The 19,380-nt window shown below is 41.7% G+C and overlaps 1 protein-coding gene across 18 annotated transcripts in view; it reads right to left on the bottom strand.

The window, feature by feature from the left end:
- The window catches only part of LCOR (ligand dependent nuclear receptor corepressor), a 156,893-nt gene that overhangs the window by 98,712 nt on the left and 38,801 nt on the right, over positions 1-19,380 (bottom strand). The window lies entirely within an intron of this gene.

Here is a 19,380-nt window from a genome sequence, read left to right on the forward strand (position 1 = left end):
CAGTGGTTGCCAGAGTTAGGCAAGAGGAGGGATAAACAGGCAGAGCACAAAGGATTTTTAGAGCAGTGAAACTATTCTGCACACTACTACAATGATCAACACATGTGTCAAAACCCATAGAATATACAACAACAACAGTGAACCCTAATATAAATTATGGACTTTGGATGATAATGACGTGTCATCGTAGGTTCATCAACTATAATAAATGTACCACTGTAATATGGAGAAGTCAACAGTGGAGGAGAGTTGTACATGTGTGGGAAGGGGCATATAGGAACACTACTTTCTGCTCAATATTGCTGTGAAAGTAAAATTACTCTAGAAATAAAGTTTATTAACTAAAAAATCCCACCACTGAAAGGCTATTTTAATATTTGCCAACAAACTTTCTGTATCAGGCTGGATTTTCGTGACATACTTCAACCAAGATAACATATAAAACAGTTTAATGAAAAAGTAGATATAAGAATTCAGTTACCTTCTGTTAACCCGGACATTAAAGAAATGTGCAAAAAGGTAAAAGCAATGCCCCTTTTCCTACTTATTTTTTGTTTTGGGAAAAAACAATTTTTCATTAATATGTTGTTTAATATGTTAAGAGGTTGATTATTAGTTAAAATAATTAATACAATAACTCTTCAAAGAGCTCAATAATTTTTAAGGGTTCCTGAGACCAAAAAGTTTGAGAGCTGCTTATCTAGGACAACAAAACTCAAATGAATAGCAATTAGAGGAAGCTAGAGGAAGACAGCACCAGTACATCAACTAAAAATAAATGTCAGTGTTATCCAAAGAAGAGACAGACTACTATGAGAAATAGTGAATTACCAAACACTGAAAAGTGGTAAAACAATGGAAGACAGATTACATGGCTTTTAAGAGGATATTTCTACCACAACAATCTATAAAATATCATGGTACCACAAATATTGGTTAATATTCTCAATTAAAATAACATTGCTTTGGCTGGGCATGGTGGCTTACGCCTGTAATCCCACCACTTTGGGAAGCTGAGATGGGTGGATCACCTGAGGTCACGAGTTCAAGACCAGCCTGGCCAACATGGTGAAAACCTGTCTCCACTAAAAATTCAAAAATTAGCCGGGCGTGGTGGCGGGTGCCTGTAATCCCAGCTACTTGGGAGGTTGAGAAAGGAGAATTGCTTGAACCCAGGAGGCGGAGGTTGCAATGAGCCAAGACTGCACCACTGTACTCCAGCCTGGGCTACAAGAGCAAAACTCCATCTCAAAAAAAAAAAAAAAAAACCCAAAGCAACAACAAAAACATCGCTTTGCATCACAAAGCCAAGACTTGATATCTGCCATATTCGTAGACCAACAGCATATATTACCATCTTATATTACATATTAAATATGTTAAAATACCAGTTAACCATCATTAAACTGTATTCTAAAACTTGATATTCATTACTTTATGTAATCTTCACAACAATTCTGAGATAGGTACTGTTACTATCTTCCATTTAGAGTCAGATAATGAGGCCAAACAGCTACCAAAGGAGAGAGGCTGGGATTCAAATCTACATACTCTTTTCTCTAGGAGAGAGTTAGACAAACCTTTTCTGTAAAAGGCCAGATAATAAGTATTTCAAGTGTTGCAGACCATATACAATCTCTGTCCCTACTTCACGAAAAACCACCCTTAGCTCTCGAGACTTACAAAACAGACCACAGTCAAGATGAGCCTAACTAGGCTGTCTGAAAGAATCAAGTTCAAATGCACTAAGACATCCACTGTATGTAACGAATTTATTTTTCTTATGAATCCTAAATGATACTAGTTATATTTGATTCTTGGAAGACTTGACAGTCACTCAAACTGTGTTCAGTGGTTCACCTACGTTCAATACAAGAAACAAATATCAACTGTTACATCTTGGCTATATGGAAAAATATGATTCTGTGTATTTTTTCTAAAATTGTACTGATGACTCACTAATGCCAACAAAGAGAAGCAGAATTAAATCATATAGTGTTGCTCTATATTTCTGTGGTCCCCATTAAGAAGATAGATAACCAGCCAGGTGTGGTGGCTCATGCCTGTAATGTCAACAATTTGGGAGACCGAGGTAGGAGGATAACCTGAGGTCAGGAGTTTGTGACCAGTTTGGCCAACATGGCAAAACCCCATCTCTACTACAAATACAACAATTAGCCAGGCATGGTGGCGTGTGCCTGTAATCCCAGCTACTCTGGAGGGTAAGGCATGAGAATTGCTTGAACTCGGAAGGTGGAGGTTGCAGTGAGCCAAGACTGCACTACTGCACTCCAGCCTGGCTGACAGAGTGAGACTTCAAAAAAAAAAAAAAACCACAAAAAAAAACAAGGAATATAGATAACCTAAACAAGATGGCCTTAAAATATATTTTCTCAATGCTAGAAGGCCACCATTAACATCACCTTTGTAGTCTCACTATGCCCTCCAGGGAAAACCAATGATATAAAACATTTTGCAAAGTTGTATTATTTCAAACTGAGAGCTCTAAAGGTCACTGACATTATTAAAGAGAAGTATGTACTAAAAAGTTACACTGCCTTTGAGGCAATGTCAGTTTAAACCAAATAGAGCAAAACCAATACTTGAATGCAAAAGGCCAGCCAGATCCTTAAGGATTTTCAGTATTAACAGTGAAGCAACTGAAGCAACATTAAATATGGGAACACATGAAACATCATTAATCCACAAATCCCAAACCAATACTTCTTGTAACATGCCAGACATGCAAACAGAATCATAAAGATACAGTACTGGCCAGGTGTGGTGGCTCACACCTGTAATCCCAGCACTTTCGGAGGCTGGGGTGTGTAGATAACTTGAGGCTAGGAGTTCAAGACCAGCCTGGCCAACATGGTAAAACCCTGCCTCTACTAAATACACAAAAATTAGCTGGGCATGGTGGCACACGCCTGTAATCCTAGCACACTCAGGAGGTTGAGGTATGAGAAAAGCTCAAACCCAGGAGCGGAGGTTGCAGTGAGCCAAGATCGTGCACTGCACTCCAGCCTGGGCGACAGAGTGAGATGACAGACTGTCTCAAAAAAAAAAAGATGCAGTGTTGATACATAGTCTTCAACCTAGATAACCATTACATTTCAGAAGGTCTCCTAAATATTGCCTAAGAGCACTATGAGATATAATTTCTACAACTTTTTTACCAGCACTAGCAGTCTGTTTGTTTTTTATATTATGAAAATAACTATGATTTTTAAAGCTACAGAAGTACTCATTAGCCACAAACTCTGTGTGGAGATAGCTTGGAATAAGCTTCTGGCTTTTGCTTCAATCCTACTCTCCATTCATGACTACAATAAAATAACGGGAAATAATAAAAAGGAAAGCAGCACTGCATAGTGGTTTAGAATATGAACTCTTGAAGCACTGGGGTGCAAGGGGTTCAAGTCCTAGTTCTATCTTTTCTAGCTGAGTGGTCTTGGGAAAGTTCCTTAATTTCTTTGTGCTTCACCTGTGAAACATGTATGACGATATTATTTCACTGTTTTTATGAGGACTAAATAGATATTTGAAAAATTAAATAGTATTCAGCATATAGTGGGGATACATACACATCTTAAATGGAAAAGCAAACTAAAGGCCAGGCATGGTGGCTCAAGACTGTAATCCCAGCACTTTGGGAGGTCAAGGCAGGCGAATCGCTTGAGCTCAGGAGTTCGAGACCAGCCTGGGCAACATGGCAAAATCCTGTCTCTACAACAAATAAAAAATTAGCCAGGTGTGGAAGTGTGAGCCTGTAGTCCCAGCTACTCGGGAGGCTGAAGCGAGTGGGAGGATTGCTTGAACCTGGGAGGTCACGGCTGCAGTGAGCTGTGACTGCATTGCTGCACTCCAGCCTGTGCAACAGAGCCAAACAATGTCGGAAGAGAAGAGAAAAGAGAAGAGGAGAGAAGAGAGAGGAGAGAGGAGAAAACAGAGAAGAGAGAAGAGAAGGAAAAACAAAACAAAACACAATACAAAAACATCAAGTTGATGAAATGAGAAATCATGGTTAATGAACAATATGAGGCTGACAATGAAAGGCCACCTCATGACAGCTTTCTCATACCCCTGGAACTTAATATTCAGCAATATTATGCTCACAAAGAGTACCTACTACGTGGAAGGTAGTCAAAACTGAATTCTTTATTGTCTCCAAACCTGTGCCATCCAGTCGCCTCCTCCTTGGTTAATGGCAACTCTAAAGCTTCAGTTGCTTAAACCAAAAACTTTAGAGTCCTCCTAACCTCCTCTCTTTAATTCTCCTTTTCTCTCTTCTCACTTTTCACATTAATCTACCAGCAGTCTGTTAGATCTATCAATCTAATACATTTAGAGTCCTAATCACTTCTGTCCTCTACTAGTATATGGTACGAGCAACCTTCATCTCTCACCTGGATTGATGCAATAGCTTCCAGCTTGGTGTATATGTCAATTCTGCCCCCAGCACTCCTGGCCAATTATCAACCAGTTAGTTTGCTAAAACTAAGCCATATCTCATCCTGTCAAATCTCCTGCTCAAATGCCTACAATGCTGCCGATTTTGCTCAGAGTAAAAGTGGAAGTTGTCACAATGGCCTATACACCTTACATGGTCTGCACTGTCACTTTTCTACACTTTTAAATATACTAGCATATACTGATAATCTGCCTGGAACAATAACTGTATATGGATGCAAAATAGTACTTTCATTTTTCTTCATTAACTAAATTATTCAATGAAGAGCTTTCCACTATCAACTATTTGATTACCTTGTAATACACGTTGTGGGTGATAGGAGAAAAATGAAGCATTTATCCTCCCTATTATAAATTTTCAGGCCGGGCACGGTGGCTCACGCCTGTAATCCCAGCACTTTGGAAGGCCGAGGTGGGTGGATCACGAGGTCAGGAGATCAACACCATCCTGACTAACGCGGTGAAACCCCATCTCTACTAAAAATACAAAAAATTAGCTGGGCATGGTGGTGGGCGCCTGTAGTCCCAGCTACCCGGGACACTGAAGCAGGAGAATGGCATGAACCCAGGAGGCAGAGTTTGCAGTGAGCCAAGACTGTGCTATTGCACTCCAGTCTGGGTGACAGAGCAAGACTCTGTCTCAAAAAAAAAAAAAAAAAATCATCAGAAAAATGAGTTGACACCCTTGCAATCTCCAAAGATGATCAACAAATTATTTTTATTTTACTTATTTTTTTGAGACAAGATCTCACTCTGTCACCCAGGCTGGAGTGCAGTGTCATGACCACAGCTCACTGCAGCCACAACCTCCTGGGCTCAACTGAACCTCCCATCTCAGCCTCCCAAGTAGCTGGGACTACAGACACATATCACCACATTCAGCTAATTTTTGAATGTTTTGTAGAGACGGGGTTTTCACCATGTTGCCCTGTCTGGTCTTGAACTCCTGAGCTCAAGCAATGCATCCACCTCTGCCTCCCAAAGTGCTTGGATTACAGGCATGAGCCACTGCACCTGGCCTATTTTTAAAGTATCACCATGAACTCCTGAATTTTTGTTGATTTGATATAGCTAAATCCATTGTAGCCATTTTAAAAAAATAGTTTATTTTCCATCTTAGGCCAGTGAGAGCACACGAGATGACCCCTGGGTCCTCTGGATGCTTCACCTTATCTTAGCCAATATACAATAGGCAAAAAGATTTTACATTGATGTTTACATTTGTAATTCCTTGATTATAATAAAGACTGAAAAATTTTTAAATATGTCTATTGGCTGGGTGCAGTGGCTCACGCCTGTAATCCCAGCACTTTGGGAGGCCAAGGCAGGTGGGTCACCTGAGGTCAGGATCTCGAGACCAACCTGACCAACATGATGAAACCCCGTCTCTACTAAAAATACAAGAAATTAGCTGGGTGTGGTGGCAGTCGCCTGTAATCCCAGCTACTAGGGAGGCCTGAGGCAGGAGAATCATTGAACCTGGGAGGCGGAGAATGCAGTGAACTGAGATCGCACCACTGCACTCTAGCCTAGGCAACAACAGCGAAACTCTGTCTCAAAAAAAAAAAAAAAAAAAAAAAAAAAAAGCTGATTGGGCTTTTAATTCTTTGTGAACTGCCTATTCATTGCTTGTCCATATTTTCTAATGAGTCATTAATTTTTTTTACTTTCTGAATATTAAGAGTTCATTCTAATACATGGCAGAAAGTTATGTATTAATAAAAGCTGCAGTCTTTTTTCTCTTGCTTTTTGATTATATGGCTTTTGTCACATAAAGTATTTAATTTTTATATAAACACCAATTCCTTTATAATTTAAAGGCCTTTCCCATTTCGATATGTGCTACTGTTTGAATGTATCCCCAAATTTGATGTGTTGAGAAATTAATCCCCAAATTCATATGTTGGATGATATTTGCAAGTAGGGCCTTTGGAAGGTAATTAGGATTAGGTAAGGTCATCAGGGTGGGGTCCTCATGATGGGAACAGTGACTTTAAGAAGGGGGAGACCTGAGCTGGCACTCTTGCTCTCTTCCATGAGGTATCCTCCATGATTAGAGGCAAGAAGGCCCTCATCAGATATGGCTCCTCAATCTTGGACTTTCCAGATTTCATAGCTGTTAAGAAATCAATGTCTTTTCTTTGTATATTACCCAGTCTCAGGTATTCTGTCATAGCAACAGAAAACGAACTAAGACAATATGATAGGGGAAAAAATTGTCTATGTTGCTTCTATCTCTTTTATGTTTTTTTTCTTTTTTTTTTTTTTAATGTTTAAGTCTCTGACCCAGCTAGATATAACTAGCTATTTAAAAGTCAGTCTTTTACCAGTAGAATTTGGGATCTTCGAAAGCAAGATTCTACTAATTTTGTGCCTCCTACCAGTGGACCACGTGTGTTTTCTGCTGTTTTTTTCTGAGACAGGGTCTCGCTCTGTTGCCCAGGCTGGAGAGCAGTGGTGCAAACACAGCTCACTGAAGCCTCGAAGAACCTCCTGTGCTCAAGCAATTCTCCCACCTCAGCCTCCCAAGTAGCTGGGACTACACAGGCACCCCACCACACCCAGTTAACTCTTACATTTTTTGTAGAGACAGGGTTTCACCATGCTGCTCAGGAGCTCTAACTCCTGAGCTCAAATGATTGGCCCGCCTCATCCTCCCAAAGTGCTGGGATTACAGGCCTGGGCCACCAAACCTGGCCCATGTGTTTTCCAACACATGGTGTGAAGAAGGCAGTGGTGATGATGAACAATCAAAAATCCTATTTCCTCTGCTCTTAAACTAGGGCAACTGAGTTCTACTGAACTTTAACCACTGTAGAAAAAGGGGCAACACAGGATGAGAGTAAGAGAGAAAAAAACTGTGTTCTGTTTTATACATTATTATTATTATTATTATTATTATTATTTTGAGATGGAGTCTCGCTCTGTCGCCCAGGCTGGAGTTCAGTGGTGCGATCTTGGCTCACTGCAAGCTCTGCCTCTTGGGTTCACGCCATTCTCCTGCCTCAGTCTCTCGAGTAGCTGGGACTACAGGCGCCTGCCACCACGCCCGGCTAATTTTTTGTATTTTTAGCAGAGATGGGGTTTCACCGTGTTAGCCAGGATGTCCTGACTTTGTGATCCGCCTGCCTCAGCCTCCCAAAGTGCTGGGATTACAGGCGTGAGCCACCGCACCCAGCCGTTTTAGACTAGATATTATATAATGTATTGCCCTGGCAGCTCACAAAAATTTTAAGGGGTGGGGGTGCAGAAAATGAGTATGGAAATTGTGCTTCCAAGAAATGCTGTCTGGATGGACTCTCAAAGAATAAGCAAGTATTACATAATTAAAGAGATTGACAGGCTGGGCGCAGTGACTCCCAGCACTTTGGGAGGCTGAGACAGGTGGATCACGAGGTCAGGAGATTGAGACCACCCTGGCCAACATGGTGAAACGTGGTCTCTACTAAAAATACAAAAATTAGCTGGGTGTGGTGGTGCATGCCTGTAATCCCAGCTACTCAGGAGGCTGAGGCAGGAGAATCGTTTGAGCCCAGGAGCCGAGATCACGCCACTGCACTCCAGCCTGGGCAACAACAACAACAACAAAAAAAAGTACTCTAGTCACAGGGTACTCTACATGTAGATGTAGAGTACATACTATATTTGCAGAGTACTGAGAGTACATGATTTGCAGAATTACAAGCAGTTTATTATGACTGCTCGGTCAGTTATTGGCATAAAAAATACTACATAAATGTTAACTATTATTATGCTGATTACTGGGACATGGAGATAAATTGGGTAAAATAGTAAGCAGTAAACTAAAATATGTGTGGAAAGCCATGTTAGAGTTCAGATTTTATCCTAAAGATTATGAGGAGTCACTGAAGGATTACTGACAAGTAATGGCATAATGTTTTAGCAAAACTACACTGGCAATATAGGTCAAAGATTGGATGGGTATCCAGATACGCAAGAATCAGAAAGAATCTTTAATTATGTCACATGTGGAAGTGATGAAAACTTAAAAAATAGCAGAAATCTGCAAACACTGTGCAAGACATCTTACAACCATACTGATCTCTACTAAAGCTACAAAATAATAGTTTTATAGTACATGATATATATGCTCAACAATAAATATTTTTAGACTGTATCTAATGTTTTCTATTTTAGTAAAACGGAATTTCCATTCAGTAAAGCAAATCATTTTCAAGAAAATTCTTTCTGGGTCTTGAAGTGCCCCATTGTCTTCTCTTCTACAAGCAAGAGAGGTTGGCGAAAGCTCACGAATGTCCTTCAGTCAACCCAATAGCTGGTTTTCTAAAAACTCCATGATGCTATCCCTTCCCCCACACCGTTTAATCCTAGAAGAATATTTTAATCATTGTTCACCACAGAATTAACATCAAAACAACTTATTTACAGCCTGACCAATATGATGAAACCCCATCTCTACTAAAACTATAAAACTTATTCGGACTGTGGTGGTGGGCTCCTGTAATCCCAACTACTCAGGAGGCTGAGGCAGGAGAATCACTTGAACCAGGGAGGCAGAAGTTACAGTGAGCTGAGATTGCACCACTGCACTCCAGCCTGGGCCACAGAGGGAGCCCCTGTCTCAAAAAAAAAAAAAAAATTACATATATATATATGTATCAAAAAACAAAACAACTTACTTAATATTGAATCCATTCAAATATAGAATCAATTTAACACCACCACAGGAATTAGGATTAAAGAAAAGAATGTAAATTTCATAAACCTGGAGAGCATAAAACTAAAATAATTTACAAACTCAGCAATTCAGGGAAAAGGTGATGAAAAGAAATGTTAGAATGCTAATTTCCTCACCTTTCAAAGCACAACCACTGTCTAAAATGGAAAGTTAAAAAAATCCCAATGAGTTAGTTTTTTCCCCCTCATAATCTTTTTCCCCACAAACTTAGAAGAAGCTTTTAGAAACTAATTACAGTACTTCGTGCTGTGAATTAACATTTACTTCAAGATACCAATGGCTTCAATTTCCCTTTCTGCTAAATTCAAATAGAATTAAAGTTAATATTTAAAAATACAAGCAGCATATGTAACTCAATTTTTATTAAACTTATGTCTATCTTTCCAACCATCCATCCCTCCACTCATCCATCTTAGCCCTTTGCTCACCCTTCTATCTGTATCTATGCAATAAAAGTTGTCTACAGTGTTAATAATGGCAGTTATTTCTGCATATGGGATTTGGGGTAACCCTGCTGTCATCTAATACTATAGTATTTTTTAAAAAATATATTTACTGTTTTAATAAAAATAACCTTTTAAATACAAACCTCATTTGAAATCACATAAATATCTGCCCAACCCCAAATAGCTTATACAATAAGAACATCTTCCTCTATTGTGCTTCTGAAACACTAAGGCTATTATTGTTATAAGAAGAATTAACTGATAGTCTTTATCTTCATTATGTCAGTTATGGTCTTATGTTAATTTAGCTTGCTCCTTAGGGTAATTTTCCTTTTTTTTTTTTAAGACAGAGTCTTACGCCGGAGTGCAGTGGTGTGATCTCGGCTCACTGCAGCCTAGACCTCCTGGGCTTAAGCGATCCTCCTGCCTCAGTCCCCCAAGTAGCTGGGACTACAGGTGAGTACCGCCATGCCTAGCTGATTTTTTGTAGAGAGAGAGTTCCACCACGTTGCCCAGGCTGGTGTCGAACTTCTGAGCTCAAGCGATCCGCTTACCTTGGCCTCCCAAAGTGCTAGGACTACAGGTGTGAGCCACCACATTCAGCCTCCTCCTTCATTTGTAAACAGCACTGCCTCTGCATCTTGCTAAAATCCTCACTCAGTTCAGGTCACTCTGATTCTTTGGACACTCTTAAAATCTCATAGTAACAAAGGCTAAACTGTGTGGCTGCTGATACTGATGGGATCTCTGAAATTTCCACAGGTTCAGCAATACTTTTTACTGACACTGCAGTAATGGCATAAGCCACATGTGCCCTCACAATAGAGTTCACACCTAACTCCAGCTATGTGGACTATCAGACATGGCTACCTATGTAGAGACAGTAGCATGTGAGTTAGCTACAGACTGTGGGGCAAGCTACAGGGCTAGTATTTTGGGAGCAGTCCTCATCTCAGGTGTTTTTGATCAGAAGAACTGCTTCTATGTGGCACGGACTATGTGAGTCTATTTGGGACTCCACCAAAAGTTACAAAACTTCATGGGGAGAAGATGAACTGAGGACCACGATTCTATCTTGACTCTACGAAAGTGGCAATATTGTGACTTCAGAAGGTTATTAAGTCAGTTTGTTTACTGTTGTTGTTTTGTAAGATACATCTCCTAAAATGCTCCTCCTCCTTTCTGCCTACAATATCATGGTTCGATAATAACTGATAAACTACTGCAGTTACTTTTTAAAACTAATTTTACCAACTAATTTTCTAATCTCCTTAGAAAAGGCCTAAATAGGCCAGGCATGTGGCTCACACCTGTAATCCCAGCACTTTGGGAGGCCAAGGCAGGCCAGTTTGCTTTGAGCTCAAGAGTTCAAGATCAGCCTGAGCAACAGGGCGAAACCTCCATTTCTACAAAACAACCAAAAAAAAAAAAAAAAATTAGCCAGGCGTGGTGGCTCACGCCTGTAGTCCCAGCTACTCTCAAGGCTAAGGCTAGAGAATCACTTGAGTCCAGGAAGCCGAGGTGGCACTGAGCTGAGATCATGCCACTGCACTCCAGCCTGGGCAACAGAGTGAGACCCTGATTCAAAAAAAGAAAAAAGTAAAGGTCTAAATAAAGTGACCTTTTCCTATTCTGATTCTTTAGAAAAAAAAAAAATGAGCCAGGGAGTGGCAGCTCACACTGTAGTCCCAGCATTTTAGGAGGCCAACGCAAGAGGATCACTAGTAGCCAGGAGTTTGAGACTAGCCTGGGCAACATAGGGAAACCTTGTCTCTACAAGGAAAAAAAAAAGAAAAGAAAAGAAAAAAAAAAGCTAGGTGTGGCACATGCCTATAGGCCTAGCTACTTGAGAGGCTAAGGCAGGGGGATCTCTTGAGCCTGAAAGTTCAAGGCTGCAGTGAGCTATGATCATGCATGCCACTGCACTCCTGCCTAGACAACAGAGCAAGATCCTGTCTCTTATATATAAACACACATATCTGAAACTTAAAAAATCCCAGCATCTTGGTTCACATCTGCTCATTGTTCTGTACTTCGGGAGCTCAATATGATCGAAGGAAAACAAACTATTACTGACTGATATGGTACCAGTTGCAAAGATTTGTCCTCCAACCTAGAATTTATTAGTAAATTAACAGCACTTCTAATATGAATGAGGACAAGCAAAACTACTATTGTCCAAAGCTTTTGTACATCTCTAGCCCAATTTCTTCTTGCTCTAATTCTTAAACTCATGAGCGTCTTGGTTCTAAACAGAATGACTACAGAAGGACTAGGAGGGGAGAAGGGGAAGACAAAGCAATAGGAGGGTTATTTTAGAGGGCACAGACATGATGAAAGAATTTTACCTTAATAGAAGAAAACTGGAGTTAACTATTTCCAGTATCAAACAACAGATTTTTGAGCCCAGGTTTAATATTTGAGGATGATAAAATTCCAAATAGCACGTATTTTTCAAAACTTTAAAAAGACTTGAAATTAGTCTGTGAGATCTGAAGAGTCTATGAGATCTGAGCTACTCTTTATGTCTGGTAAGTTGACAACATATGAGAAATTTGTTCTGATTTGGGAAGGTTGTAATATGTCAGTGCCTACTGACTTTGGGGGATTTTATTATGGTTTTAATTAGTTTAGTGTTTTTTTGTTTGTTTTCCTTCTTACAGTAGAAGTCAAAACTTGGCCGGGCGCGGTGGCTCAAGCCTGTAATCCCAGCACTTTGGGAGGCCGAGACGGGCGGATCACGAGGTCAGGAGATCGAGACCATCCTGGCTAACACGGTGAAACCCCGTCTCTACTAAAAAAATATATACAAAAAATTAGCCGGGCGAGATGGCGGGCGCCTGTAGTCCCAGCTACTCGGGAGGCTGAGGCGAGAGAATGGCGTAAACCCGGGAGGCGGAGCTTGCAGTGAGCTGAGATCCGGCCACTGCACTCCAGACTGGGCGACAGAGCGAGACTCCGTCTCAAAAAAAAAAAAAAAAAAAAAAAAAAAAGAAGTCAAAACTTATGGTTTAGGGCCGAGCGCAGTGGCTCACGCCTGTAATCCCAGCACTTTGGGAGGCAGAGGCAGGCAGATCACGAGGTCAGGAGATAGAGACGATCGTGGCTAACACAGTGAAACCCCATCTCTACTAAAAACACAAAAAACTAGCCAGGCGTGGTGGTGGGTGCTTGTAGTCCCAGCTACTCAGGAGGCTGAGGCAGGAGAATGGCCCAAACCCAGGAGGTGGAGCTTGCAGTGAGCTGAGATCACGCCACTGCACTCCAGCCTAGGCGACAGAGAGACTCCGTCTCAAAACAAAAACAAAAACAGAAACAAAAACAAACAACTTATGGTTAGAAGTTTAGGCTCTGAAGTCAGATCCTGCCTATGAGCCCCATCATTCCCTAGCTTAGGCTTAATGATGGGCACCACAGGTAAGTCTCTATGTCCTCATGAAGCTTACAGTTTAGTGTACCTAAATATTTCCTTAAGAAGAACTGAGACCCTGGTGGATGCGGTGGCTTATGCCTGTAATCCCAGCACTTTGGGAGGCCAAGGTGGGCAGATCACCTGAGGTCAGGAGTTTGAGACCAGCCTGACCAACATGGAGAAATCTTGTCTCTACTAAAAATACAAAAATAAGCTGAGTGTGGTGGTGTGCACCTGTAATCCCAGCTACTTGGGAAGGCTGAGGCAGGAGAATCGCTTGAACCAGGGAGGCTGAGGCTGCAGTGAGCCAAGATCATGCTATTGCACTCCAGCCTGAGCAACAAGAGTGAGACTCCATCTCCAAAAAAGAAAAAGAAAAAAAAATTAATATATTCAACATCATCTTTGTTAAAATTCCAGTAGGCTATCTTGAAAAAATGGACAAAATATTCTAAAACTTATATATATTTACACATAAATATATTGTATTATTTTTACATATTAAGTAGATTAAATATGTATCTACACACATAAAACAGAGATGAGGTTTTGCTACGTTATCCAGGCTAGTCTTGAACTCCTGGGCTCAAGTCATCTTCCCGCCTTCCCATCTTGGCCTCCCAAAGAGATTACAGAAGTGAGCCACCACATTCGGCTTATAAATACATTTTTTGAGACAGAATTTCACTCTGTCAACCAGGCTGGAATGCAGTGGTATGATCACAGCTCACTGCAGTCTCAATCTCCTCAGCTCAAGTGATCCTCCCACCTCAGCCTTCTGAGTAGCTGGGACTACAGGTAGGTGCCACTACACCCAACTAATTTTTAAATGTTTTGGGGAGACAAGATCTCCATATGTTGCCCAGGCTGGTCTCAAACTCCTGGACTCAAACGATCCTCCTGCCTCAGCCTCACCAAGTACTGGGGTTACAGGTGAAGCCCACTGCACATGGCCAATATTTAAAACAGAAAAGACTGGATGGGCGCAGTGGCTCATGCCCACAATAGCAGCACTTTGAGAGGCGGAAACAAGCGGATCATCTGAGGTCGGGAGTTCGAGACCAGCCTGACTAACATGGAGAAACCCCATCTCTACTCAAAATACAATCCCAGCACTTTGGGAGGCCAAGATGAGCACACCTGTAATCCCAGTTACTTGGGAGGCTGAGGCAGAAGAATCACTTGAACTCGGGAGACAGAGGTTGCGGTGAGCCAAGATTGCGACATTGTACCCCCAGCCTGGGCATTGAGCAAAACTCCGTCTCAAAAAATAATAATAATAATAATCATAGAAAAGACTGACAAATACCAAAAATCCGGGAAAATGTGGAAAAACCAATCTCTCATAAATTGTTGGTGGGAATGTAAAGTGGTGGCATAACCTCTTTCAAGAGTTGTTTGGGGCCAGGCACAGTGGCTCATGTCTGTAATCCCAACAGTTTGGGAGGCCGAGGCGGGTGGATTGCCTGAGGTCAGGAGTTTGAAACCAACCTGGCCAACATAGTGAAACCCCGTCTCTACTAAAAATACAAATAATTAGCTGGGTGTGGTGATGCGTGCCTGTAATCCCAGCTACTAGGGAGGCTGAGGCAGGAGAATCGCTTGAACCTGGGAGGAGGAGGCTGCAGGGAGGCAGAGGTTGCAGTGAGCCGAAATTGTGGCATTGTACTCCAGCCTGGGCAACGAGAGCAAAACTCTCTTTTGATCTCTCAAAATCAAATAGGAGTGATTTTTTTTTTATCATGTTTGAGATACAATTAAAATGTACAGTAGTTATGACAGTTGTATACACCCCATTGCCATCACCCAAAACAAGAAAAAGAACACTTCTGAGTGGGGCGCAGTGGCTCACGCCTGTAATCCCAGCACTTTGGGAGGCCGAGGTGGCCTACAATCGCCACTCAACTGTAGTGTAAGAGATTGGCGGGAAAAGGATGCTAGCAAACCTTCAAGGAGGCTGGCAGTGTTCTATCTCTTTTTCCTTTTTCTTTTTTTTTTTGAGATGGAGTCTCGCTCTTATCACCCAGGCTGGAGTACAATGGCGCGATCTCAGCTCACTGCAATCTCTGCCTCCCGGGTTCAAATGATTCTTCTGCCTCAGCTTCCCAAGTAGCTGGGATTACAGGCATGCGCCACCACGCCCGACTAATTTTTGTATTTTTAATACAGACGGGGTTTCCCCATGTTGGTCAGGCTGGTCTCGAACTCCTGACCTCAGGTGATCACCCACCTCGGCCTTCCAAAGTGCTGGGATTACTGGGATTATAACTACTGTACATTTCAATTGTATCTCAAAAGAGAGAGGTAGAAACTGACAGAGTGTCTGCTTAAGAATGCCTTCATGCCCAGGCGCGGTGGCTCACGCCTTTAATCCCAGCACTTTGGGAGGCCAAGGCAGGCCGATTACAAGGTCAGGAGATCGAGACCATCCTGGCTAACACGGTGAAACCCCATCTCTACTAAAAATACAAAAAATTAGCCCGGCGTGGTAGCAGGTGCCTATAGTCCCAGCTACTTGGGAAGCTGAGGCAGGAGAATGGCATGAATCCGGGAGGTGGAGCTTGCTGTGAGCCGAGATCGCGCCACTGCACTCCAGCCTGGGCGACAGAGCAAGACTCCATCTCAAAAAAATAAAAAATTAAAAAAAAAAATGCCTTCATGCTTCTCCAATGGGAGCAATTGTACAGCTATGCATTTACAGAAATATCTAGTGCCTAGGTATATCTTTTCTTCCCGTAAAATTTTAACAATATACTCATCCAGCGCCCCCTTCCAATTTTCACAGTTTCCCTAATTTTTTTAAAACAGCCTAATATTCCACAGTTAAAACTGAACCTTATAAAGGCATGTTTAAGCATATCAAATGGTGAGACGAAAATATAAATTTTGTATAAACCAGTGTGAGTCTTAAGAGGGAAATTAAGATCTAACTTTCCTTCTTCTGTCTTCTGAAAATATATGTTGATATCCTACGGTCCCTTGTACCAACCACACTTCCCCCACCTCCTGCCCATAGTTAATCAACTCCTACTAATCTCTCGTCTCTCAAATTAAATTTTCTTTTCTCAGAAATTCTTCTGAGTTTCTATTACTCCAATCCATCCCCACTAAAGCACAATTATAGTCTTGAGCGCTTAACAACAGGTACACGGTCTGAGAAATATGTCAACAAGTGTGTTGTTGTGTGAACATCACAGGGTGTACTTACACAAACCTAGACAGTATAGCCTACTACACACCTAGGCTACTGCTCGTAGGCTACAAATTTACAGCATGCCACTGTACTGAATGCTGTTGGCAATGGTAACACAATGGTAAGTATGTGTATATCTAAACATAACTAAACAAAAAAAAGATACAGTAAAAATACGGTATTATAATCTTACAAGATTACTCTCATATATGTGGTCTGTTGTTGACTGAAACGTTGTTAAGAGGCGCATGACCATACATACACGCAGAGAACAATGTCTCTTTTCAGAGCTTTTATCTGGTTCCTCGTGTTACTGATGTCCCTATTTTTCCCATTATATTCTAAGTGCCATGCGAGCAGGAACAGAGTCTGCTTTGCACATCACTGTATCCCCCCCATAGCGCTTGGTAGCTAGTAAAGATGTTCACAGAACATTTGGCTCAGTGAATAAAAAATACAATCCAATCACACCATCTAAACAAAGACTGTCCCTAAAGCAAATAAGGATTTTTCCTTGTTTGAAAAATCAACTGAAAGTCAATATACCTTTATTTGACAGAGAACATTTTGGATTAGCATCTATGAGTCATTACTCGCGTATCTACTTCCTTTTCAACTTGGCTCTCAGAATATTGGACTGTACTCTGTGTCATTATTTCCTATCCTTTTTCTTCTACCTATTGGTCCCTTCTTAGTTGGGCACATTTATTCTTATAACCTTTAATCTCTGTTGTGTATTTTATGATGTGCTTCCAGAGTTTCTAAGATATTGGACCTAAAGAAATTAGGCAATAAGGTTCATAAACTACTGCCAAGTTAATATTTAATGGCATCATTAGCTATAGAAACATAACTGCTCAGGGACGGGTGTTTCACATCAGAATGTAAACATACAAAGTGACATTCCTACCAAAAAGCTCAAAACAGTTCCTCCAACACTCAGTAAACATAATGCTAACTGATACAGAAAGAATAAAGTGCCAAAAACAACAGATAAAATAGGCAGGTTAGAGATAAAAGATAGCATCATGAAAGAAGGCATCTAGCATTCTATAGAACACACTAAATCAAACCAAAAATATCAACTTAAACTTACTAGAGAAAAACTATTTTAGAAAACGCCTAAGGTAAATACAAGACCAAGCCTTCGGGCAAAATTTGAGCAGTTTTCCTAAACTCCTTTTGAGCAGTTTAAAGACTGCACACCACCAGTCTATGCTTTCTTGAAAAGGGACGACCTCAGAAAAATCTGATCATGCTATCCCAATCCACACACTTCACGTTTCCAAGCACTAACGATGCTATCAAACTTTTAGAATCCATTCCCAGAAAATCAATTCTGAATGTGAAAAAATCAGAAAATTCACAAGATGGACCAGGCATGGTGGCTCACACCTGTAATTCCAGCACTTTGGGAGGCCAAGGTGGGTAGATAACTTGAGGTCAGGAGTTCAAGACCAGCCTGGCTAACATGGTGAAACCCCATCTCTACTAAAAATACAAAAATTAGCTGAGTGTGGTGGCGCATGCCTGTAATCACAGCTACTCAGGAGGCTGAGGCAGAAGAATTACTTGAACCAAAGAGGCAGAGGGTGCAGTGAGCCAAGAGCTTGCCACTGCACTCCAGCCTGAGCAACAGAGTGAGACTCCATCTCAAAAAAAAAAGAAAAAGAAAAAGAAAACATATTACTTTGGCTGGGCGTGGTGGCTCACATCTCTAATCCCAGCACTCTGGGAGGCTGAGGCGGGTGGATCACTTGAGGTCAGGAGTACGATACCAGCCTGGCCAACATGGTGAAACCCCATCTCTACTAAAAATACAAAATTTAGCCAGGTGTGTGGTGGTGGTGTCTGTAATCCCAGCTACCTGGGAGGCTGAAGCAGGAGAATTGCTTCAACCCAGGAGGCAGAGGTTGCAGTGAGCTGAGATCACGCGATTGCACTCCAGCCTGGGCCACAAGAGCAAAACTCTGTTTCAAAAAAAAAAAACAACATATTACTAAACTTTAAAAAAGGTACTCACGATATTCTGAAATATATATTCGGTCTTGGACCTTCTTTAACTCCTAAAATCCTTAGAGACTACAAAGTGTTATCTTTTTGTACAGTAATGACTTGACGGTGCTGGCAATCCCTAGGTAGCTTCAGGATGGGAGCTGGTCACCAGGAAGACCAAGGCAGGATTAGAGGGTTGGGACTTGCAACCCACCTTCCAAACGCTGGAAAAGGGAAAGGGGCTGACGGTTAAGTTGATCACCAATGGCCAACAGTTTACCAATCATGCTTATGTGGCTGGACTTGTTGGTGCACGCCTGTAATCCCAGCACTTTGGGAGGTTGAGGCAGGCGGATCACCTGAGGTCAGGAGTTCAAGATCAGCCTGGGTAATATGGTGAAACCCCATCTCTACAAAAAAAATACAACAATTAGCCAGGGATGGTGGTGCATACCTGTAGTCCCAGCTACACAGGAGGCTGAGGTGGGAGGACTGCTTCAGATCGAGGCTAGAGCGAGCCAAGGTTATGCCACAGCACTCCGGCCTGGGCAACAGAGTGAGACGCTATCTCAAAAAAAAAAAAAAAAAAAAAAAGAAAAAGAAAAAGAAAATCATGCCTATGTAATGAAGCCTCCCATAAAAACTTAAAAGGATTGGGTTTAGAGAGCTTCCAGATACTTGAACATGTGGAGGTTCCTGGAGAGTAGTGTGCCCAGGGAGGGCATGAAAGCTCTGTGCCCCTTCCTCCATGCCTTGCCCTATGCATCTCTTCATCTGTATCTTCGTAATATCACTTATAATAAACTAATAACTGTAAATAAGTGTTTCCCTGAGTTTTTTTTTTTTTTTTTTTTTTGAGGCGGAGTCTCACTCTGTCGCCCGGACTGGAGTGCAGTGGCCGGATCTCAGCTCACTGCAAGCTCCGCCTCCCGAGTTTACGCCATTCTCCTGCCTCAGCCTCCGGAGTAGCTGGGACTACAGGCACCCGCCACCTCGCCCGGCTAGTTTTTGTATTTTTAGTAGAGATAGGGTTTCACCGTGTTAGCCAGGATGGTCTCGATCTCCTGACCTCGTGATCCGCCCGTCTCGGCCTCCCAAAGTGCTGGGATTACAGGCTTGAGCCACCGCGCCCGGCCATGTT

This window comes from Trachypithecus francoisi, unplaced genomic scaffold, assembly GCF_009764315.1.
Source record: "Trachypithecus francoisi isolate TF-2019V2 unplaced genomic scaffold, Tfra_2.0 Contig01579, whole genome shotgun sequence".
NCBI classification, from domain to species: domain Eukaryota; kingdom Metazoa; phylum Chordata; class Mammalia; order Primates; family Cercopithecidae; genus Trachypithecus; species Trachypithecus francoisi.